This window comes from Bos grunniens, chromosome 14 (assembly GCF_055505025.1).
Source record: "Bos grunniens cultivar Pamir isolate PY7600 chromosome 14, Bosgru_T2T1.0, whole genome shotgun sequence".
Lineage (NCBI taxonomy): Eukaryota > Metazoa > Chordata > Mammalia > Artiodactyla > Bovidae > Bos > Bos grunniens.
The window spans coordinates 5370774-5395517 of NC_141178.1; the positions used below are offsets into that span (position 1 = coordinate 5370774).

Below are 24744 nucleotides of genomic sequence, written 5' to 3' on the forward strand. Positions count from 1 at the left end.
AAGACACGAAGACTGACTTTAAAGCAATTTACCATTTGCAATTCCAGACTTAACTATTAGGACAGGTAAGCATTGATTAAACATAGGAGATGCTTTTCTAGACTGACTGACAGAGTCTCTAACTACCCTGGCTGAAACAATTTCTCTTAGACACCTCAATAAAACAATAAAGGAAAGAGATGCATTGGGCTAATAATAAATATAACTTGGGAAGATTGGCTTCAAATGTGTTAAAGAGTTTTTAAAAATGGTGGACAGTTTAAAATCCTGTTCAGATGAAATAGCAGATTACTTACAAAATTACATGCATAAATGAGTCAGAATGCTTGCTAAGCCTCGTGTTTACTCATTTAGTGTGGGGGGATTTGAGGGTGATGAAAAGAAACAGAATTCGCCTTAAAAGGCAGTGTATTTTCTGGTTTGGCAACCATTTACTGAATGCCTACCATGTGTCAGACTGCTTCACAGGTGTTTTCCATTTTGTTTGTGTAACTGCAATTTACTCAGTCCCCATGATTCTCAGTTCCTCACCACACTGTTACAAAGATCACATGAAATATTGTGAGAAAGCACTTGGAATATGTAGCTTTTCAATAGATGTTCCGTGTGAATCATATACTCTTCACTATTGTTCTTACAATAAGATTGGAGGACTTTTATCAAATCTTAAGTGCTTTAAAGCTGAAAGTTGTTCTATAACTTTATTAAAAGTACATATTATCAGAGAGACGCAAGCATCATTTTTGGCAGTAGAGCAAACATTAATATAATAAAGAAAATGATAGCAATGGTCTGAAAGTAAAACTAAAGTGTAGTCGGAATTATAATACTTTAGACGAATTATTTGTAAATGTATTTAAGAGAAGCTTTAAAAAGTGGCATTTAAAAAAAAATCTTTCCTCTACTATGTATTGCATTAAGATCAAAGCTACTAATTTGTTTATTTTTCTTTTTTGTACGCAGCTTGTGGGATCTTAGTTTTCTGACTAAGGATTGAACCTGGGCCCTCAATATTGAAATTGCAGAGTCCTAACCACGGGACCACCAGAGGATTCCTGAGACCAGAGCTATTTAAATGAAGAAGTCAGTCACATTCTCTGTTTAGAGTAAGAAGGTTTAAATGTCTTATAAATAAAGCAATGAGTTCATGCTATAAGAAACAAAATTGATCAATTTAATCTCACAAATATGAAACAAATACACCAACATATTATGTGAATAAGTGTGGACCACTCTGTAGCTATTCTACACGGATGGAACTGTACCTTAATTTATTTTAGATTTATGCCCCCTTTGTTTCTGAAAGGATGTGAGGCAGTGAACAGAATTCAAATGGTTTAAAGTTGCAAAAGGCACCTGAAACGTACCACCAACAAATCAATAAACTCCATCAAAACCTAAACAGCCTGTGCTTTTCAGTTTCTGGGCCACGTTTGCGGTTTCTTAAGGGAAAATGGACTCAGCTTCCTCTTCTCCATTCTCACAGGCGTCTCATAGGGAAGTGGGCGCTGTCTGGGTCGTCGTTAATAAGCACACTAACTTGCATGGGCTGGGCTTCTATCCCGCTCACAGCAGCGATGTGTCAGTGAACCTGCACGGAGCCCTGTTGTTGCTGTGGACTTGATACAATGAGTGATAATATTTGTAAGACTTTAGATCTGGAATATATCTATTTTAAAAAGTAGATAAGGTATTAAGAATATCACTATATATGTAAAAAATAGCTCTAGAACCTTTTTTTTTGACTAGAAAGAACTTTCTACCACAACTTGTATTATAGTAAATGACACTCCAAATGATGACTATATCCTTTTGTAAAATTTATAAAATTTTAATTTAGAAAATTAAATGAATTAAAAAAAAAGTTATCTCCTTTTAGGGAGCAGAATTATTTTACGGGAAACAAACAAATAGGCCAGAATCGTGCATTTTTCCTTCATCCCCTTGGTCATTTCTCCCACACACCTTTATTGAGCACGAACTATGCGCTGAGCAACAGAGCACCGGCGGAGGATGCAGGGATGTGTACAGCGTGGTCCCTGCCTCGGAGCGTCTTCGTCCAGGTGGGAAGTGAGGATGTCAACAGGCTTTACAACAGAACCAGGCTGGTGTCCTGGGAGCAGAGGAGGGGCACTGCACAGCGAGGAGGCATCAGGACCCTGGGAGAGTGGATGATCTGAAGAGCAAGTTGAGGGCGTGGAGCCAGTTTTCACCCGGAAGGGACACCTCGGGGAGTCTTCCCAGTTCATGCAGCACATTCAATACAACACGGCGGCAAAGAGGTAGGCGGGGGTCGGGTGTCACGTGTTCACCCGAGTCACACTGCAGAGACAGCCCCACCCCGAAGCCCGCGGGGAACCCCTGGAGAATGGCAACATGCTCCGCACTGAGCTTCAGAGACACTTCCCAGGCTGAGGGCGGTCGTGTGGGAAACGTGCTGGCTTGGGAGAGGCAGCAAGAGACCATCACAGAATATGTGGGGTGGAGGGAGAACAGAAACCTTCAGTAAGTAGGGATGAGAGTTTAAGACTGGCTGTTACTGAAGCAGAAACAAGTCCAAGAGGACTATGAACATAGATTCCATGGGAATTCACTGAGTATCATCAAGCAATAAAGTAGTTCTGTTCTGTCCCTTAGGCTACTGGAACTGAAGATGTGAGTCGTTCAGTCGTGTCTGACTCTTCCTGACCACATGGAGTGTAGACCATCAGGCTCCTCTGTCCATGGAATTCCCCAGGCAAGAGTGGAATTCCCCAGGCAAGAGTACTGGAGTGGCTAGACACTCACTTCTCCAAGGGATCTTCCAGACCCAAGGATCGAACCCAGGTCTCCCACATTGCAGGCAGACTCTTTACATCTGAGCCACTCTCCTTTGCTCACTTACCAAGCTCCCCTCTTACAACTAAGGTTCTGAAACAGGAAAGCTGCAACATCAAAACAGTTAGTACTTCTCTCTTTTTGAATTCCCAAAAAGCACTGAGAAATGAGAAAAAAAAAAAGAAAAAGATGAGTCACTCACTATATCCTAAGAAATCTAGACAAATACTTGTGATTAAAAATAATAAAATTATTTTTAAAATGGTGTTAGGAAAGATAGAGACCTTGCAATTAACTTCAAAATAACTGAGTTTATTGCATATATATTTTTTCAGCTCTTAAATTTCTTATCAGAAATTGGGTGGAAAAATAAACCAAAATGTACAAAATACTGAAAATTATTGAAGCTAGATGGTGTCTATACTATTTTCTCTATGTGTTTAAAGTTTTCCCATAATATAAAGTTTTTTGAAAGCATTATGGAAATATTATATGTGATGAATATCCAAAACTGGAAAGTGCTATAACAATTGTATTAAATTGTATTAAATTACTTGGTCAATTTATTTGGCCTCTGAATTTGTGGGTCTATTGAATTCACACAGTAAGCTTATATTATATTGCTCTAACATCTAAGAAAATGGTCCCCCAATTCCTTCCCCTAGAAAATAATTTACAATAAGGATTCAAATTCAACAAAAGATAATGGTAAAATATTATCATTTTCTATCTGAATAATTTGAATGAAAAATAAATCTTCTGTGCATGGATAGGAATTAACTTCTTGAAGAACAACAATTTACATATATTTACATCCCAGCTTGTTTCAAATTACCTGATGTGGCCTATGACATATACCAGAGTGATTTCTTACCCTAGAAAATGGAATATATGTCTCAAAATAATTGAATCTTGGAGAATAATTTTCACAAATAATATATAATTGTATTTCATGTTTTGCTTACTAATGCTGTTTTCAAAATGGTGATAATTTATTACTATTACTTTTTAAATAAAAAAGTTTTATGAAAAAATTCAAAGTGGAAGTTGTCTTAATTAAAACTGAAGAGAAGACAGTGTGAATTAATTTTTCCTTCTTTGTCAAAAAACATTTTAAAACAAATTAAACAAGACTTAAGAATTATAGCCCTGGTACTATAGACGACTCTCCAGTGCTAAGGTTTCATATGTAGTGGTAAATTGGAAATGATAAGCCAGAATCTCCTTGAAGCCTAGAAGATTCAAGTAGTCTGCAATTATCCATTTTCCAAATTTGACTTCAAGAATAAAGGTCAACAGTGATGCAGTATTGAGACACTATATCGAATATCTAATATCTAATATCGAAGCCATATTAGAGGAAGAGTCCCCACCCAGGTTGCAAATCAATCAGGTCTGAAGAGACTGTGCTAGTATCTTGTCTGGAATTCACAGAACATTTTCTTATGGAAGTAATCTTTCTTATCACGGCTTGGATCCCAGAAGAGTCCACAGATTTCTTGAACATGTAATGGGTTTGCAATATGTACTGATAAGGCTGGCAGCTGATGAATGCTGAAAACACTGGTGAACGCGAGTTCTCTAACTCAGTGACGTCCCTGTACCCCAGGAGTTTCCCACAGTGCCTTTCGCGCGGCCCCCTTTGCTCCTCTCGGTTCTTATCTCACACCGCTCTCCCCTCCCCCTCTGTGCTCCGGTCACACGGATCTGCTTGAGATCCTTGAGTACGTCATCTTAGGACGCTGGCACGACCTATTTTCTCACTTAGATGCTATTCTCTCTGATTTTCACCAAGGCTGGCTCCTTCTTGTCCTTCAACCACCCAGGAAAATGGCCCTGGATATAACTGCCTAGTAGACTAACCTTAACTGTTAGATCTTCTCTGATACCTGGTATAAATTAGCCACGTATACTGTTTTCCTGTTTTCATTCTTTGTCTAGCTCAAAAAAAATCTACCACCTGAAACTTTCCTGCTAATTTCTTTGTACATTACGTATGCGCTCTGCTACTATGTAAGCTCTATAAGAAAAACCTTGTTCATCATCACCTCCAGTAGCCTAGACTATTCACGGACAATAGCAGAGCCTCAGTGCCCAAGGGAGGGAACTCCATAAACAACTCTGTAGAACTACCGTATGTAGTAATCGAGACCCTAACTGCCACCAGACAATTTAGTCTGAGTCACATATTAGGGAATCAGGAATGCATCTTCCGTTTCATCCCTGATGGTATCAAGGCATTAGAGTTGTCTTCCAGCACCCTGGGATGAGGGAAGCAGCGCTAGAGATGAGCCACTGAACACAGGCGTGGGGGTGGCTGGTGTGAGGATGAAGGATGGCCCTGAGACTGATGGAGGGGAGGCTGTGGAGATCTGTGGGGCAGAGCGTTCTCTCCTTCTCATTTTGTCTCTGCCTTCCCTCCTTTCCCTCCCCTCCATGCTCACTAAACAAGATCAGGGCTAGGACAGAAGCCAGCCGGCCGCACTGATTGAACAGCAATAGACAAATATTTCTTCCTTTTCTCCCATCTTTCCTTTCGTCTTGGGTTCTTTCTTCCTTCCTCCCTCTCTAATTTTTCTAGTTCCTCCCATTCCTCACCCTCTTCTCTTACAACATTCAGTCGGTACCGCTGGGAGTGAAGTTGGAAATGTGGCCAGTGATTAGCACCGTGCCGGCATGCAGTACATGCAAAAGGAACGCCTTCCAAGTAGGACAGAGTCTACAGCTTTGCCTAAGTCAAGACAGATTACTTCTCTGACTGGCTCTCGGCACTAACAGACTTGTCACTTGGCTACTTAAAGAATTTTGATTAGTGGGGTATGATGTTCTTCTGTGAAGCTAACACGATTTATTAGACTCTCAACTTTAAAATGAATAGGTTCAAATAGAAAACACTGTAAACTGTGTCATATTAAAACAGTAACTTATACTGAATAGATAATGACCACTTATATTCCTAAATTCCTAAAGGTACTATTTTAGTTAGGTTAAGAAGTCTTTTTTTCTCTCAGGAGAGGTACTAGAATACCTTTCATCGATCCATAGATTCTGTTACGGTCTTTTCTAACAGTTATGGACTTCCCCGGTGGCTCAGCCTGAAATGCAGGAGAACAAGGTTTGATCCCTAGGTGGGGAAGATCCCCTGGAGAAGGGCAACCCACTCAAGTATTCTTGCCTGGAGAATTCCATGGGCAGAGGAGCCTGACGGGCTACAGTTCACGGGGTCGCAAAGAGTCGGACACGACTGAGCAACTAACAATGAGAAGATGGACAGTTCAGTAATAGTGGTACAACCAGCTCTGCTCCAGTGTCAGAAATAACCCCCATGGACTCAGAGGCCGGACTTACTGACTCGTTTGGCCGCCTTCTTCAGTGTATCTGTTTCTTACTTCCCAGGACCGAGGAAGATGAGCAGTTGCTGCTTTAGTAGGTCTCTCTGTCTCCATGCTGGTGACAACGAACCTGACCGTCCCAGAGAGAAGCCTCCAGCCCGCTGAGCTGCTTCTTTGCCCTTGGATTCTTGCACAGTGACACCGCCGAGAGGCAGCTGGCTCACGGGGCTCAGCAAAGGAGGCGGGGACCCTTGAGTCTGCTGACTTTTCTGGAATGACAGGCAGCCTAAGAGCCAGAGGCCGGTAAACTCTTGAAAGCAAAGTTGCTTATAAACAGCGAAACAGAACAATTCTGTAAAACAGTTACCCTTCAATAAAAAATAAGTTAATTTAAAAAAAAACCAGAGCGAGAACATACTATAAAAAGCCACGTTTATTTTTTGATCTATAACTCAAACAGATTTCAGCGTTTGAGTCTTCAGTAAAACTTCAGATATGGGAAGTTGGAACTCACTATAAGTTTTAGGTTTTTATCCACAACAATTATTTATAACTGCTGTAGAGTATGATTGGGTTTCACGTTATGCACCCCCCCACCCCCCCGCCCCCTGGTTCTCTGTGAATACAGTTCAACAGCAGCAACAACAAAGCCTGAAAAAAGTTGAGTAACTGAAGAGCTCACTCAGCAGCCTCGCTAGCATCTGTTCCTCTTATATCCGGTGTGGCCTCCTGCGGTCTGGGTGAGATTTGCCCCGCTACTAGGTCCGGAGGGGAGCTGCGATTGGTCCTGAACAGTCACGCATCCTGTCCTCTGGCCATGGTGATTGGCTAAGGCACTCAGACACCAGCCAATCAGGGCATTTTTCTCACCACAGGAATTGATTCTGCATGAGCCAGGTTCTAACCAATTCAGTAAAACTGTTTGTTGAAAAGGAATTTGCTTGCTTTTCAGAGAGCCTTCCCAGGTGGCTCAGTGATAAAGAATCTGCCTGCCGATGTAGGAGCTGCAGGAGACTCAGGTTGGATTCCTGGGTTGGAAAGATCCCCTGGAGGAGGAAATGGCAACCAATTTCATGGACAGAGGAGCCTGGTGGTCTACAGTCCATGGGGTCGCACAGAGTCGAACAGGACTGAGCGCTCTCATGCAGAGAGAGTAACTCAGATCAGCGATCTTTTCTGAGACACTTTGGTGTACCAGTGTGACACCTGGAATTTATGAGCCTCCTTGAGAAGAAAAGCTGTAACCAACCTAAACAGATTGTTAAAAAGCAGAGACATTTACTTTGCTAGCAAAGGTCCGTCTAGTCAAAGCTATGGTTTTTCCAGTAGTCATGTATAGATGTGAGTTGGACCATAAAGAAGGCTGAGCTCCGAAGAATTGATGCTTTTGAACTGTGGTGTTGGAGAAGATTGTTGAGAGTCCCTTGGACTGCAAGGAGATCCAACCAGTCCATCCTAAAGGAAATCACTCCTGAATATTCATTGGAAGGACTGATGCTGAAGCTAAAACTCCAATATTTTGGCCACCTGATGAGAAGAATTGACTCCTTGGAAAAGACCCTGATGCTGGGAAAGATTGAAGACCGGAGGAGAAGAGGAGGACAGAGGATGAGATGGTTGGATGGCATCACTGACTCATGGACATGAGTTTGAGCAAGTTCTGGGAATTGATGATGAACAGGGAGGCCTGTTGTGCTGCAGTCCATGGGATCGCAAAGAGTCTGATACGACTGAGTGACTGAACTGAACTGAGGAGGCAGTCTAGTGGAGAGCACAGCTGAAGGAGAACAGGAAAATGGAATGGAAATGTTGAAGCCACTTGCACTGAGGACCCAGTGAATCAATCAACTTCTTGTTACTATTTAAGCCTGTTTGTGAAGGGGTGTCAGTGACTTACAACAAAAAAAGAAATTCTAAATGGCACACATATTAGCTGTGATTATAATACTTCTTACAATTTTCATTTGTCATTAACATTGATCAGAAAGAGTTGCACAAATGATTCATGCAAAGAAATCCTTTGGTTTGAAAGGTCAGCTTTACCTTGAGTAGAACCCAAGGAGGGTTGTAATTTAATATTTGATTACTTTGATAACAGTAGAAAGATTTTAATTTGGTTCCTCAAGTATATCTCAGGTTTCTTATTAGTATATAAACATGGAATTTAATTTTGAAATCATCATATCAGGCAACCAGAGTTATAGTCAGGACGTTTTTTAAATGATTGAAAATATACTCACAGATTGACAGTCAGTTCTAAATACTAGCTTCTAATTTCTGTTGTACCTTTTCTTCTTGACTGTGTGGCATGACACTCAGGGCAGGGAGCCCAGTGAATAGGGATTGAACTCAAGCCACCAAAGTGAAAGCACTGAATCATAACCAGTGGACCAGCAGGGATTTCCCATCCATTGTCCTTTCCTGAAGCATTTTAAGAACTTCGTTTTTCCCTGACAGAATTAAGTATCAATCCTTTCTAGAATAACTCTGAAAAATCAATAAACCTATTAATTGGAGGGGTCTCTATTCATGGAAAAACAGTGGTAATAGTGAGCACCGAAGAATTGATGCTTTTGAACTGTGGTGTTGGAGAAGACTCTTGAGAGTCCCTTGGACTGCAAGGAGATCCAACCAGTCCATTCTGAAGGAGATCAGCCCTGGGATTTCTTTGGAAGGAATGATGCTAAAGCTGAAACTCCAGTACTTTGGCCACCTCATGGAAGAGTTGACTCATTGGAAAAGACTCTGATGCTGGGAGGGATTGGGGGCAGGAGGAGAAGGGGATGACAGAGGATGAGATGGCTGGCTGGCATCACTGACTCGATGGATGTGAGTCTGAGTAAACTCCGGGAGTTGGTGATGGACAGGGAGGCCTGGCGTGCTGCAATTCATGGGGTCTCAAAGAATCGGACGTGACTGAGTAACTGAACTGAACTGAATAGTTGCTGTAGTGTAAAAAACATTACAATGCATGTTATAAATAATCAAAAAGTTTAAAACATTTATCCTCTCTCTTTTGTAGAAAATTAAAGTTAGTTGGGGAAACGAATCCTAAATTCCTAAATTAGCTGAAATAGTCAATAACTGAAAATCAACTGAAATTTTAATTGCATCTTATTCTGTGACTTCATTCATTTGCACCATTGCTCTTAGGGTGGGAAGAAAGAGCTGACAAGCAGCTTTCTAGAAATTGTTTAATAAGTAATTCTTCTTTTCAAAAGTAGCCAGAGCATCAGTGAGTGAGATAAATTCTTAGGATAGCAAAACTGAATTATAGATGTCTGCAGTGGATAATCTTGACTTAGCTGCTTTCTTTTTCTCTGTGTAGAATTGGATTTTAGTCACAGCGGGCAACTCTGACTTGCCTTTGGCTCTGTTATTGCAATTCATTTTTGAAGGGGGTTATATAAAGTATAATTTATTCCCTGGCCTGGAATGCTTGGGATATAATGCAGACAAGAAAAAATAGTTTTGAGGATTGACTAATGTCTCTAAAGATACTGAAGAATATCTCATGGTGCTTTGTGTTATTATAGTTGTATTCGTGAATGTGTTTTGGTTGTAATTGATCTGCATGTCTCATGCATAAAACGGTTCAAACTGACAATATTCATGCACACTAAGTCGCATCAGTCGTGTCTGACTCTTTGCGACCCCATGGATTGTAGCCCACCAGGCTCCTCTGTCCTTGGGATTCTCCAGGCAAGAATACTAGAGTGGGTTGCCATTTCCTTCTCCAGTTATAGTTAAAAAAATAGATTACAAGGCCATTGTGTGTTGTATTAATAGTTTAACTAAAATAAGGATATCACCCCCTCCCCCAGTTACCACTATTATATTCTCTACTTTTATGAGTTTGTCTAACTGAGGCACCTCGTATAAGTAGAACCATGCAGTATTTGTTCAATGACTGGCATATTTCACTTAGCATAAAGTCTTCTAAGTTTGTTCATGATGTTGCAAGTGGCATGCTTTCCTTCTTTTTAAATGCGGAATAATATTCCATTGTAGAATATGTGTATGGCACAATTTCTTTATCTACTTATCTGTCAATGGGCATTTGATTTATTTCTGTAACTCAGCTACTGAATAGTGTTGCAAAAAACACAGAAGTATAGATATCTTTTGAAATTCTGATTTCAATTATTTTAGCTATATACCCAGAAGTAGGCTTGCTAGATCCTGTGATAGTTCTATTTTTAACTTGTTGTGTACACATCATATTGTTTTCCATAGCAACTTCACCGTCTTACATTTCCACCAACCGTGTAGAAGGATTCCAATTTCTCCACGTCCTCCTCAACACTTGCTGCCTTTTGTTCTCTTTTGTTTTTTTTTTTTTTGATAAAATAGCTATCCTGACAGATGTGAGATGATCTTGCACTATGGTTTCGATTGGCATTTCCCTGATGATTGGTTATGTTCATACCTGTTGGCCATTTGTATATCTTCCTTGGAGGAATGTTGTTTCAAGTCCTTTGTCCATTTCTTAAAATTGGGTTATCTGATTTTTGCTACTGAGTTGCAGGAGGTTCTTATATATTTTGGAAATTAACCCCTTATCATTACATTCCTTTGGCTGCCCTGTTTTTTCCTGTTGCTTGTTGCCTTTGCTGAACAGAAGTTTTTAAATTCGATCTCATCTCACTTGTTTACTCTGTCTTTCGTTGTCTGTGCTTTCGGTGTCACAACAAAGAAGTCCTTCCCAACCCAATGTTTTCTTCTAGTAGATTACTACTAGAAGTATACAACTTCTAGTATATATTACTACTAGAAGTATACTACTAGAAGTTGTATACTTCTAGTAGTAATCTAGATTACTACTAGTAGTAATCTAGTAGTTGAAATACACAACTACTAGTTGTATATTTCAGGTCTTATGTTTAGGTCTTTAATTCATTTGGAGTTTATTTTATGTGGGCTTAATTCTGGCTTTTCTGTTTTGTTTCATTGGCCTATATATGTTTATTCCAATACCATATTGTTATAGTTATTATGACTTTGCAATGTATTTTGAAATCTGAAAGTGTGATGTCTTCAGTTTTGTTCTTTCTCAAGTCACTTTGGCTATTCTGAAGTTTTTGTTATTCCATATGAATTTTAGGGCTGTTTTATTTTTTTTTCCTATTTCTGTTTTAAAAAAAGCACCTTTGGGATTTTATTGGGGCTACTATTGAATTAGTAGATTGGTTTGGACTATAAAAACATTTTAACAAGATTAAGTCATCTAATGGGCATCCCTGGTGGCTCAGATGGTGAAGTTTGCCTGCAATGCAGGAGACACGGATTCAATCCCTGAGTCTCGAAGATCCCCTGGAGAAGGGAAAGGCTACACACACCATTATTCTTGCCTGGAGAATTCAATGGACAGAGGAGCCTAGTCACAAAGAATCAGATGTGACTCAGCAGTTAACACATACACACAAGTCTTTTAATAAACAAATACAAAATGTCTTTCCATTTATTTGTTTTTTCTTTAATTTATTTTTTTCCTTTAAGTTTTTTCTTTAATCTTTCATCAGTGTTTCATAGTTTTCTGTCTATAAGAGTTTCCCCTTTTTTTGATGCTATTGTGAATAAGATTGTTTTCTTTCTTTTTTTTTCTATACAGTCAGTTGTTAATGTAGAGAAATACAATTTATTTTTGTATATTGATTTTGTGTTCTGGAGCATTTCTGAATTCACTTATTAGTTCTAACAGATTTTTGTTTGATGGCTTTAGGATTTTCTACATATAATGCTACACCATTTGCAAAGAACTGGCATAGTTCAGATGCCTAAGATCCTGGGGGAGAGGACACTTCCCTGCAGGCACTTTGGCTTTTTGAGGCTTGGAGAAGGTGTAGCCTTACTATAAAATAATTAAGAGTAGGAGGGGCTCAGTAACTTGACTAAGTGAGAAAGGTGCAGATACAATGAATTCAGCTGAACTCGCTCTCCGATTGGACTAATTTCACCTGTAAACTTGGCTGGCCCCACTTTGGTAGGTTGCAAGAATGTAAACATTCTATAACCTTTATCTAGTTTGTCTCAATGTCTTGATGAAAAGTATATACTTCAAAATTCATTGACAAAACCTTTCTAACCTAGCATGCTGCCTTCCTTCAATGCGATGTTTCTCTTTTGAGCAGCACTACTCAAAATTCTTGCATTGATTTATTGCCTTTCTAAATTTCTTATCCCCCTATAAAAAATTCATTACTGCATCTCCCCATATCTTTCTCTCTGACCCTCTTCTTCTGCCAAGCCTCTTTGATTCAGCTGTTAAGACCAGTATTTTCCAGTTCAAAAACAGGTATGTTACAAAAGGTTATTTTAAAGTTTGTTACTTGGAATCATAATGTACAGGGTCTAATAAAATTTATGGTTGCTTTTCCAAAGTAGCAAGCAAATGTGTACTTAATCTCTAACATAGTTGTAGCACTGTTCATTTGCAATGACATGGAGAATAAGGCAATGTTATTACAATATTAAACTATAGGAATAACTAAGCAGGAGAAAAAAACTGATGATATTGAATAATAAATAGTGACATATTCATTAACATTTAGTTTCATTAAAGAAGCATCACAGAACATCTTTTGTGGAGATCATAATAAGGTTAAATTTTATTATTATGAATAATTTTATCTAAAAATAATTAGTTCTCTTTTCTTGATATAAATTGACCCAAGTCCCACTTTATATCACTCAGTTCCTTTTATTTTGGGGGGCTCTACATGGGCTTGGAAATAAAATAAGCCTTCTCCCATAATTGTGGATTTCTAATATTATTTTCTCTCTGTATTCCTGCACCCAAACCTGCTGTCTCAGCGCGGCCTGAATCTGGTTTCCATGAAAAAGACAAAGTGAAAAAGACACTCTGGGCAAGCATCTCTCGGGGTTCCTGAGTTTCCTGAAGATCTAGAGGCATCACTGGAGCGTGAATCACACACTCGCACCGCCCCAGCTCACTCTTCACAGTCTGCTCCCTTGCAGAGCTGTCTCTCTGCATAGGCGGATCCCAGGAAGTACCACGACCCCGACCGGTCAGGCGGTGGCGAAACAGACCCCCTCCCGGCCCCCCCCACCCCCCACCCCGTGCGCGTCAACTTCCAGAACAACTCCCTCCTCCTCCCACCCGCTCCTGCCAGGTGGTCCCCCCCATGCAGCCCCCTCTCTCTCTGGGATTGCACCACTGCTTGGGCTCCTTGCCCTGCAAGCCCAGGCTTGGTAAGAGCCCCTTGCTCCTTCTGGCTCTGGGATGTTACCCTCCCCGTGGACAGTCCACAGCTCACCCGCACTTCTGGAGAGTCCCTTTGTTAAACTCTCATCAGATTACTCAGTTGGCACATGACTCTGTCTCCAGCCATGACTCTGGCAGAAGTGGGATTATACTTACCGAGTGGCCTTTGGGTCAGAATCAGAGCAAGTCACATCAGGCTAATGTGAAAAGACTTTTTTTTTCTGTGATAAATATCTAACAAATAGTTTTTCTCAGGCTATTGAGCTTGATCTTCTCAGTTTAGCAACTTGGCAATGAAAAGGAATGAGGTAATGATACTGAGAATAAGGTACCGTACAAGTGAACCTTGAAAACATGATGCTCAGTGGGAGAAGCCAATCACCAAAGATCCATGTATTGTATGACTGCATTTACATGCAAAGTCCAGAAGAGGCCAATCTACAGAGACAGAAAGTAGGTAAGTGCTTGCCAGGGTTTTGGGGGATGGAAGAATGGGGAGTAATTGCTAAAGAGTATAGGGGTTTTTTGAGCTTTCCTGGTGGCTCAGATGGTGAAGACTCTGCCTGCGATGCAGGAGACCTGGGTTTGATCCCTGGGTCAGGAAGATCCCCTGGAGAAGGAAATGGCAACCCACTCCAGTATCCTTGCCTGGAGAATCCCATGGATAAAGGAGTCTGGTAGGCTACAGTCCATGGGGTCTCAAAGAGTTGGACATGACCGAAGAAACTTAGCATACACACACACACACCCACACACACACACACACAGCGAGCTGAACACCAATTAGTGACCAACACTTTCACGTTCACAGGGTTTTCCTCAGGGCTAGTAAAAATGTTCTAAAACTAGATAATGTTGATAGTGACAAAAACATTTGAATATACAAAAACCCACTGAGTTGTACACTTTTCAAGAGTGAATTTTATGTTACATGAATTATATCTAAATAGAGCTGTTATTTATAACTGTGTCTCAGCAGAGATCAAAAATCCATTTATTTCACTTCTGTCATAATATAACTGGACAATTTTTGGTTCTCTTAAATTATATTCTAACACGGGCTGGGTGAAAATCAGTATTCATTTGTTTGATATTTGTTGTTCTTATGGCCAGTCTATAAAGGGCTTGAAGGTAGAGGCACTTATAAAGGAAGAATAAGTGGGAAAAATATTTTATTCTAGTTTTCAGTCAACTCTACCCTCATGTCCAGGCAACTGTTGGAATAAAACTTTAGACCCCTGGAGAAGATCTTCGACTTTCCTCCTGGCAGTCACCGTTCCCAGGCCTCTGCTTAATTTGTGCAGTCTTTCCAAGACCATGCCTCTAAGGTCTGCTTCTGGGGAAAACCAACATTTTGAACTGTGATAGGAATTTCAGATTCCAGCTTTAATCCTCACTTGGGCAGATGAATGTAAGCAAGTGTTACACATAGTCTCAGGCCAGGGCCAGGGCAGGCAATTCTTTCATAGCAAACTTTCTGAAAATCAATTGAGAGAGAACTCATTGAGTCCAGAATGTTGGTTTCTGCAGGAGCAAGGCAAGTACTCATCTAACCCAGAGGGAGACTCAATTTGAATGAACGTGTAAACAGTCCTGGGGGCTTTGCTGTTAGCTCACTTGGTAAAGCATCCTCCTGCAATGCGGGAGACCTAGGTACGATCCCTGGGATCCTCTCAACCCAAACAGTCTTGGAATGGAACATATCTGAGTTACCTGCCATCAACTGACTTTAAAAGTCATGATGAAAGCTGAGCGCTGAAAAATTGGTGCTTCTGAACTGTGGTGTTGGAGAAGACTCTTGAGAGTCCCTTGGACTGCAAGGAGATCCAACCAGTCCATCCTAAAGGAGATCATTCCTGAATATTCATTGGAAGGACTGATGCTGAAGCTGAAACTCCAATACTTAGGCCACCTGATGCAAAGAACTGACTCCTTTGAGAAGACCCTGATGCTGGGAAAGATTGAAGGCAGGAGAAGGGGATGACAGAGGATGAGATGGTTGGATGGCATCACCGATTGGATGGACATGAGTTTGAGTAAGCTCCAGGAGTTGGTGATGGACAGGGAGGCCTGGCATGCTGCAGTCCATTGGGTCACAAAGAGTCGGACAGGACTGAGCGACTGAACTGAACTGAAATATCATGAAAATGAAAGCCCATCTGACGGCCTTTAAAAATTCAAGTCACTGACTTTGAAAGTGTTCTCTGTATTTTTATGGCACAGGTAACTCAGTGCTCAAATTGGGGGCAGGGGAGAGGGCTCTCTTAGGAAGGTTTTTTTCATCTTTTGCAAAACAGCTGAAAATTAACAAGCTGATTTCATCTAAGATTCAAGCCTGTGCACAGCTCTCACAACATTCATTGAAAGGCATTTGTAGCACAGAAGGACCATCTGCAGACTAACTGATAAGACGAAAGCAGAAGCCGTCACACCCCCTTCACCTGCATTACTGTCGCCTTTAGCAGAGCAGCTGTAAGAGACACCGGGCGGAGCGGCCGCACAAAACCTCAGTCCCTAAGCAAGAACTTTGAAGAAGAGCTTTTTGGGAGTAAGAGGGCAATTTTGGATCAAGAAGACTGCAACAGTGCCTGTTAAAATTTTATGAAATATTTTGTTCCCCTTTAGCCACATCTAAGACTCCTAGGTGACTTTCCGTCATGAGGGATTTGCGGAGCAAAGGCAAATATGTTAATGGAGAAAAGATTTGGGGTCAAAGGTAACAGTGACCAAAAAAAGTACTGGAGAGATTTTAGGCAAAAAATAAAACAGAAAATGAAAGCTCTCATTTCCTGAACAGTGAGTAGTGACAAGTCCCAGGAGAACCCAAAAGGGCTCTGGGTAGAGAAGATCATAGTCTGCTACTTTTTGTTTTGTTCAGGATTAAAATGCGAACTAAATTTTGTTTAGCATTTTATTAAATCCCTTAGAGAGTTATTCCTTACAATGTTTTTGATTCACTCAAAAAAGTCAAATAATGTTTTTTTTTTTTTAAGAGAGAACTAAAAAGTAGAGGCTTTATTCTAAATAAAGACTCCCCTTAGGGTACTTTTCAGGAAGTCTGATCAAACTGTCATCTTAACAAATATTTGAATGATAATATTTCCTTTAAAAGAAGAAACTGGTGGTCAGTTCATCCTTGGTATTGTGAAGAGGTGAGTGTATGAATCAATAGATCGTGATACATATATTGGGAAAATTGGTTATCTTTGGGTTAAGGTGATATGTTACATTTTGAGTGTGTTTTAAGTTATACAAAGCTTGATTGTGATTTGCAACAATATGTCTCAGATTTTGTGTTTTTTGGGGGAGGTTCAAAATGTTTAATGAGTTCTGAGTTGATTTTTGAGACTTTAACAGTGTTTGAGAGTTAGGGTACAAACACCTGAAAAAGAAAACCATTTTATTTTGTCTACACGTTTTTCAATTCACAAACTATTTTACCTCCAGTGGGCCAAGACGTGGCTACATTCAGGATTCGGGAAAACTGGAACTTCCTACATGATTACGATCTTTTCTTTGCCTGTAACAATTATGCAAGTTTGAAACAATCCCTAACCATTGCAGTACTTATCAACTTTCTCCCTTGGAAAAATGGGAATAGCCCTTGAGATCCTGCATTATTTTTGTGTGATCACATTCCAGTGGGAAACAGACACTTAGCCAAACTTACATCAGCACTTCCTATGATAGTTATTAGAAATTAAGTACAGGAAAAAATGTTGCTATCTCTTGCATTTTTGTGGCTCTGTAAAAAAAAAGAAAAGATATATTTTGACTCTTCCTTTTCACACTTTCCCCCCATTGCAAATATTTTGAGCAAATAACGACATGTTGGCATTTGATCATTCTTAAGACTCTACAAAATAAAAGAAATTGTACCATGCTATATTCGTCTCCTGGGGCTGCTGTTGCAAAGTGCCACAGACTGGGAGGCTTGACACAATAGATGTGGATCGTCTCACGGTGCTGGATCGAGCTCTCTCTGACACCCAGAAGGGGGACTCCTTCTTGCCTCTTCCTGGCTTCCGGGGGTTGGCCAGCCACCTCTAGCTTTCCTTGGCTGTAGGTGTATCCCTCAGGCCCTCTGTGGTCACGTGACATTCTCCTTGTATGTCTCATCGTCATCCTTCCTGTGTATCTATTTCACAGTTGAGGTTTCCCCCTTTTATACACCAGTCAAGTTTGATCAGGGCCACATCCTAATGGCCTCATTTAAACTTAATATTCTGTGGAAAGATCCTACTTCCAGTTAAGGCCATATTGTGGGGCTAAAACGTCCACATATCTTTTTGATGGGGACACAATTCAACCTATAACACACATCTATACACATGTACAAATAACCACAGCACACAAGGTATTATGCTCAGATTTAAGGAAGACAACGTTTGGTTTATAGCATCAAAATGTTCTATACGTATGGGAGCAGGATGTGAGTCTTGAGATCGGCGAAGACGAATCTGATCTGGTAAGTATCTAGTGCCCCCTGACTGGTGGCATCACTAATGGTTCACCAGTCAACTCTCCATCCCTCCCGAGAGTTAAGTAATTGGCCTCAGCTTGGAACTGGTCACTGGAGTCAGGATTCCGATTCGGACAGTCAGTCTGCGTCTTGGTGCTTGCTCACTCCAGAGTCCTAGCTTTTCATTTCACAACTTAAGAAACTACAGCTCAAAGAAGCCTTTGGAGGAGAGTTACCAAGCCTTCTGAGGAGCATTGGTCTTCATTTCCAGGCTTTAGGTGTTAGCAGATCTCTGTGAATGTTTCTTCATTCTATGTTTTTCTGTTCTGCCCCCTGATGACACAATGAACTGGCTTCAGTAACTATTTCACACACACACATCCCCACACACTCACATACACGCAAATGCACACTTTCACTGCCGCACTTACACATACTTACAAACATATAGATGCACACACACACACACACACGCACACACAGACCCCTTTCCTTCTTCAAAGCCTCTGCCCGTAACATCTCTATCATCAAGAATGTGCCTCATCGAGTCCTGGTCCGCCGCTATCTCAGTTCAGTTCAGTTCAGTCGCTCAGTCGTGTCCAACTCTGCGATCCCATGAACTGCAGCACACCAGGCCTCTCTGTCCATCGCCAATTCCCAGAGTCCACCCAAACCCATGTCCATTGAGTCTGTGATGCCATCCAACCATCTCATCCTCTGTCATCCCCTTCTCCTCCTGCCTTCAATCTTTCCCAGTATAAGGGTCTTTTCCAATGAGTCAGCTGTTCGCATCAGGTGGCCAAAGTATTGGAGTTTCAGCTTCAACATCAGTCCTTCCAATGAATATTCAGGACTGATCTCCTTTAGGATGGACTGGTTGGATCTCCTTGCAGTCCAAGGGACTCTCACCTCAGTCCAATTCCTCAGAAGCATTTTACCAGGATGAATTAAGTGGTGACCTCTCCCTGAATCTCTGCGGGCCTGGGGCTGGGAGAGGGGCACCTCCTCTGTGCTTGCCCCCCACCCCCAAGGGCCCTGGACAGGCTCTGTTCCTAGAGCTATCAGCCTGCTTCTGTGAACCATTTCTTGGTCAGCTTCTTGAGGGCAGACAGTAGGTACTAAATCACTCCTAGTGCTTAACAGAGTACTTGGCACACAGTTCCCCTTAAACAGCATGTACTGAATAAATGAGTGAGTGAATAAATAAAGGAAGGGAAATGGAAAATGGGATGAAGCTGGGAACTGACTGTAACCACTGAGCAACCTTATCACACCTAGATTTTATTAAATGGGTCAGAAGCAATTGGTCATATATTTTAAGGGTATTTTTTCATCTGCTCAGCCAACAGACTCCATGGATGAGCAGAGACGGAGGGACTAGGGTGAGGACGGGGAGCAGGGGCTGTCAGGAGAGAAGCTCGTTCCCCTTTTTGGTGACAGCGTCCCGAGTCAGGTTGAGGTAAGAGTTAGATGGAGCCCTGAGACAGACAGCTGGCGTTGGTCAAGTGGAGTAAAATTAAAGTTTTGCTTCCCTCCATTCTCAGAACAAAGCTAGTGGCAGAAGCTAAGGTCTGCTGAAGTAGAGAGGTAAGATGATCACTGCTGGGGTCAAGGAGAGCTTCCCTGGCTGTACTCGCACAGGAAGGCTCCTTGGGGGTCAAAAAGGGAGGAGGCACCACCCCATACCCCACAGGGCTTCCCTGGAGGCTCAGGCAGTGAAGAGTACACCTGCAGTGCCGGAGACCCGGGTTCGATCCCTGGGTAGGGGAAATCCCCTGGAGTAGGGAATGGCAACCCACCCCAGTACTCTTGCCCAGGAGTCCCATGGACAGAGGAGCCTGGTGGGCTACGGTCGATGGGGTCCCATGGAGTCAGATATGACAGCCACTAACACCAACCCCACAGGCTTCTGCAGTGGAATCCATCTTAGCAAAAAGCTGCACACTCATGTTGGGGAGGGTCCTAGGCCCAGCCATGTGTGAAAAAAGAAAAGAATATAGTTGGTCAAAGGTAAAAAGTACCTGGAAGGACTGTCCTATATAAATGATTCATTTATGTAGGATGTTTTAAAAAATCAGAGTGTGGGCTTCCCCAGTGGTTCAGCAGTAAAGACTCTGCCTGCAATGCAGGAGATGTAAGAGATGCGAGTTTGATCCCTGAGCTGGGAAGATGCCCTGGAGGACGGCATGGCAACCCACTGCAGTATTCTTGCCTGGAGAGTCCTGTGGACAGAGGAGCCTGGTGGGCTGCAGTCCCTGGGGTCGGAAAGAGTTGGACACGAGTGAAGCGCTTAACACGCACATGCTTGCTTTGCAGTGGGCCTCCTTGAGACATTTTTGCTTTCAAACCCGGGCAGGAGCCAGGGCCCTTTGCTTCTAGCCCTTGCTGGACCCGCAGCTGGATTCAACTCCTCGGCAGGAAAAGAAGAGACTGCTTCAGGACTGCCATCCCTCTGAGAGCAAGGCGAGAGGGCACCCGACCCAAAATGCGGGGTCCCATGCAGCTGAGGAACACCTGGAGGGCTACCCGACAGTTTTTCTGTCTTACGGGGAACATTTCATCTCCATGTGTATGAAAATAAATGAAAAGAGAGATAAAAAAAAAACAACATTATGTAGTGACGTTTGGAGCTGTGAAGTAGAACGTTCTGAACTGTGGGAAGAAAGCTCATATAACCTTCAAACCAACCTCCTTTCCACTGCTTGGCAAAGTGTTAAAGACATTGTTTTTCTTTTCCAAGGACTTTTACAAGTGGATTGATGTTTGACTAAATCAGACTCTGGACTGTGCTGCCAGTTTCCGCTGCCTACTCATTGTAGGGGGTGTGCAGTGATTCTAATAAAAAAGACTGTCTATTGAGAAATAAGTTTACAAAAACCATTTTGAAAAATTGATCATGCATTAGAAAAAAGCCTAGTTTAATGTATTTTTTAACCACACAGAGAGAAAGGAGTCCCTTTTAGTCTAGTGAGGAGGAAACCACTCTGAACATGGACTCAGAAGTCTGGACATGAACCTGAGTTTCTGCCTTTACTGGCCAGGACCTTGAATAAGTTATGAATGTCAGCTTCCTAATCAACAAAATGGTGAAATGATGCCTATTTCACAGGATTCTTATGAAAGAAAATAATTAACATAAGGAAAAAAGTAAGCACAAGTAGTATCTTCATTATTTATTGGAAATGAAAATTACCTACTTTAATTGCTTAAAAACTACAATGTTTACCAGAAACATTTCTCTTTTATTTTGTTGGTAATCTCAACCACAGTTTTAATCACCAATAAAATTAAATACTAATTTCCTAATATGTTTCTAGTGGAATTAAAAAAAAAAATCTCGCAGCAGAAGGGGCTGAGGTTGGTGAGAAATCCATGAACTGAAGAGCAATGACATCAGTAAAACCCAAGATGGAGTCACCAGCAGGGTCATCGCTCAGCTGCAGCCTGATTTTCCCTGGTATTTTTCAAAATATAGCAGAGGAACAGAAGCAAAACACAGCTAAGTCACGTCCAATGCTCTTAAATCAGGGACTTAAAAAAAAAAAAAAAAAGACAAGACAACCAAACACCGAGTGCAAACACCTTGGTGGTCCCCTTCGGTTCTGAAGAATCCGAGTCTCTGGGATAAAGGCCAGGATCTATGTGGTTTACAGAAAGCTCCCGGGTGATTCAGCCAAACTGAGGAGCTACCGTCAGAGGCAACACTTTCATATTTATAGGGTTTTTTCTGACATCATTAATTGTGATTCCAAAGTGTAGAGTGTAGTGCGTGCTAAGTCGTGTGTTGTGTCTGACTCTTTGCACACCTGTGGACTGTAGCCCACCAGGCACCTCTGTCCATGGGATTCTCCAGGCAAGAATACAGGAGTGGGTTGCCCTTTGCTTTGCCAAGGGATCTTCCTGCCCCAGGGACTGGACCCACATCTCCTATGTCTCCTGCATTGGCAGCTGAGTTCTTCACCACTAGACCACCGGGAAGCCTAAGGTGTAGTAGAGGATAATATTTATCAAATACATAAAATCCTACTATAGCTAAATTGTGAAGAATGTTCATCTGTTACATAAGATGCCCTTCTTTTCTTTCATCAATAACATGTGATCTTCCTTTGACTCTGAATAGACCGTTAGTAATCTTGTGAACATTTTCTAATGTTGATGTGCTGCCTTCTTCATTCAAGAAATACATCTGTGAGTTGGATTCCTCATTAAACTGTTTGCAAACACCAGGCCCTGCTGAAGCTCTCCCGTTCTAGCATTTTGTCTATACAACAACACAGTGAAACAGGTACTAATGTTATTCTGAGCCAGTGGATACTGAGAGCTTCATGACTTGCCTACAGTCACACAGGAAGCATCAGTGCCAAGATGTGAATCAAGGTAGTCTTGATTTTAGGGCCCTTCAGTATCATTGTCTTAGAGAAATTAATTGCACCATAATTAAGCATAACCAATTCGATGGACATGGATTTGGATAGACTCCGGGAGTTGGCAATGGACAGGGAGGCCTGGCGTGCTGCTGTTCATGGGGTCGCAAAGAGTCAGACATGACTGAGCGACTGAACTGAACTGAACTGAACTAAGCATAAGCCTTACAGCCAGGCCAGCTGTGGTCTCACCCACAGGACACACAGCACACCGTGCCTCAGTTTCTTCCATTCTAAAACGGGGTTAAGTCATAAAGTTGTTATGAGAATGGAATGTGATAGCACATGTACATTTCAAGGTGTAGAGTGAGTGCTCAATACACACTGGCATCCAGTCACCATTGAATGGTGTCTAAACTGAGGCCTGGAGATTGTCTAAGACAGAGCCCTGTGAACAGAAAGGATCAGTTAGGTCTGCTCAATCTGGCAAATTTTTGTGTTATTAATACCCTTTTGAAATGCTAAGAGCTTCCCTCACTAGAACCACACACATAATCCAAACCCAGAAAAAAATTAAGTTACTAGTCTGCACGCAGAGCTGAAATAATCTCATCCCCTATTGATAGTAAACTGACAAAGTGAAATAAACAAGAATGAAAAGCTATTGAAGTTTTCTTATAGACTTTCCTTTTATTTATTTCTCGAGCCTTGCATTTTTTTTTTTTTTCTCTCTGAGAATATTTGTGTGATACCTTTGCTAGACTTATTGATTTAGAGGAAGAGAACACATCTTGTAAACCCGAAAGTCTCAGGGCTTCTATTGCAAAGCATTTTCCCCTCCTACCTCTCTTCCCCTCAAGGTCTATTACTCCACGTTTATATTTAGTTCCAAGCTTAAATCTCCAATTCACAGAAAAAATTATCTAGATTTTTAATATCTGTTTGAGAAAAGTCCTGGTCTGCATTCTCCTTGTTTTGTTACAGTCATTTGTTGGAGACTTTTAAATCTCAGTTTCCAGTGTGACTGAGCAGGCAAACAGTGTTCTAGTCACTTGGGCTGACCTGGATCAAAAAGGAAATGAAAACTGAACATTTGGATGAAACATCGTGCTATTACTCAAATATTACCGACATCTAATAATGTAGCAGGCTTTACCTATTGAGTAAAATTAGGTAGAGCACTTGTCTGATAGATTTATTTCTCCAGGACCAACAGATTGGTGAACTGAAATCTGAGATGTAGTCAGTGATTTTCACAGATGAGACCTAATTGTCAAGTAACTAAGGTTCTATAAACCTAAACTCTGTCCTCTCTAATCTCAGGCAAACTGTGCCCCAGGCAAAATGAAGGAAGGGGGAGACTTTGTCATTGGTGTCCCTTCTTCCTTCTGGCCTCTTTACTCCTCTAGATGTCAATTAAAACGGATGGTGTTTGTTCCTATCAATCGTCATTTAAATGATCAGTAATAACTACCAAAATTTAGTTGTGGTGATGGGTAGGGAAGGCAGCTATGTTACCTATTGAGAGCATTTATTAAAAATCCAAACCTCTCCAAGACTCCCAGCAAATATGTTGTAAAAATTACAGTTTCAGTGGTGATCAAAGTGATATTCTTCTACAGGAATCCCTGCCCCGCTTCGCACTCAAATTCCTACTCAAACTCCTGCAGTTGGCGCAGTCTGCTTCTGGCAGTAGTTTTATTCAGAAAACAGGAAACTGTCTTGAAAAAAAGTGGCTCACAAGATTATCTCAAAGATAAACATTTTGAAAAGAGAGCACAGAGTTATTTGATACAACAACATAAATTGTTTGTTCAACAAATATTTATTGTGCAAATAACATGGAACAAGCAAAATCCCTGCCTTTAAGAAATTCATTCTATTAATTCAATAAAGGTAGTTTGAAGCAAATGGTTGGGTGGGACAGCTCCTTGCAGAAAAGCACAAAGAATTATTTGAATTTTTGCCTCTAGGCACCCTTTTCACAGGGCTTCCCTGGTGGCTCAGCAGTAAAGAATCTGTATGCAATGCCGGAGACTCAGGTTCGATCCCTGGGTTGGGAAGATCCCATGGAGAAGGGCTTGGCCACCCCCTCCACTGTTCTTGCCTGGAGAATCCCATGGACAGAGGAGCCTGGTGGGCTACAGTCCAGGGGGTCTCCTCGCCACTCTGGGCAGCAGGAGGTCTGAGAGGCTGCTTCAGGGCCCTCCCTGGAACCACCCTTGTGACCTTCCACCAACTGCTCCCACCTTTGCTGCGATAGGGACGAGAGCCATGAGAGGCCTACTGCCCGTCAGGGCCCCAGACAGGACGCGGGGAGTGAGTCGTCTCCATGCTCTGAGCACACAAAGCTTATCTGATGGTCTGCACATCTACTGTTCTTCTCTGAGGCAGACTGTCTTTGCAGAAGATAGCCACAGGCCTGTCTCCCAACCCGCTTGCTTTTCTTACAGTGAGACTTTGACATTCCGCTCGCTGAGAGGTCTGCTGAGCCTGTGTATTCTCCCCTTGAACCTGGAAAGGACATAATGACGGCCTCCGCCA

General features: G+C 41.7%; 1 long non-coding RNA gene across 1 annotated transcript; it reads right to left on the reverse strand.

Annotated features, from left to right (window-relative positions):
* Positions 1 to 1150: 1150 nt before the first annotated feature.
* LOC147358984 (uncharacterized) lies at positions 1151 to 5976 on the reverse strand. Its single transcript, XR_015140128.1, has 3 exons — positions 5846 to 5976; positions 1966 to 2976; positions 1151 to 1619 (listed from the first exon to the last, which is right to left on the reverse strand). It is a non-coding gene; the product is annotated as an uncharacterized LOC147358984 (long non-coding RNA).
* Positions 5977 to 24744: the final 18768 nt, after the last annotated feature.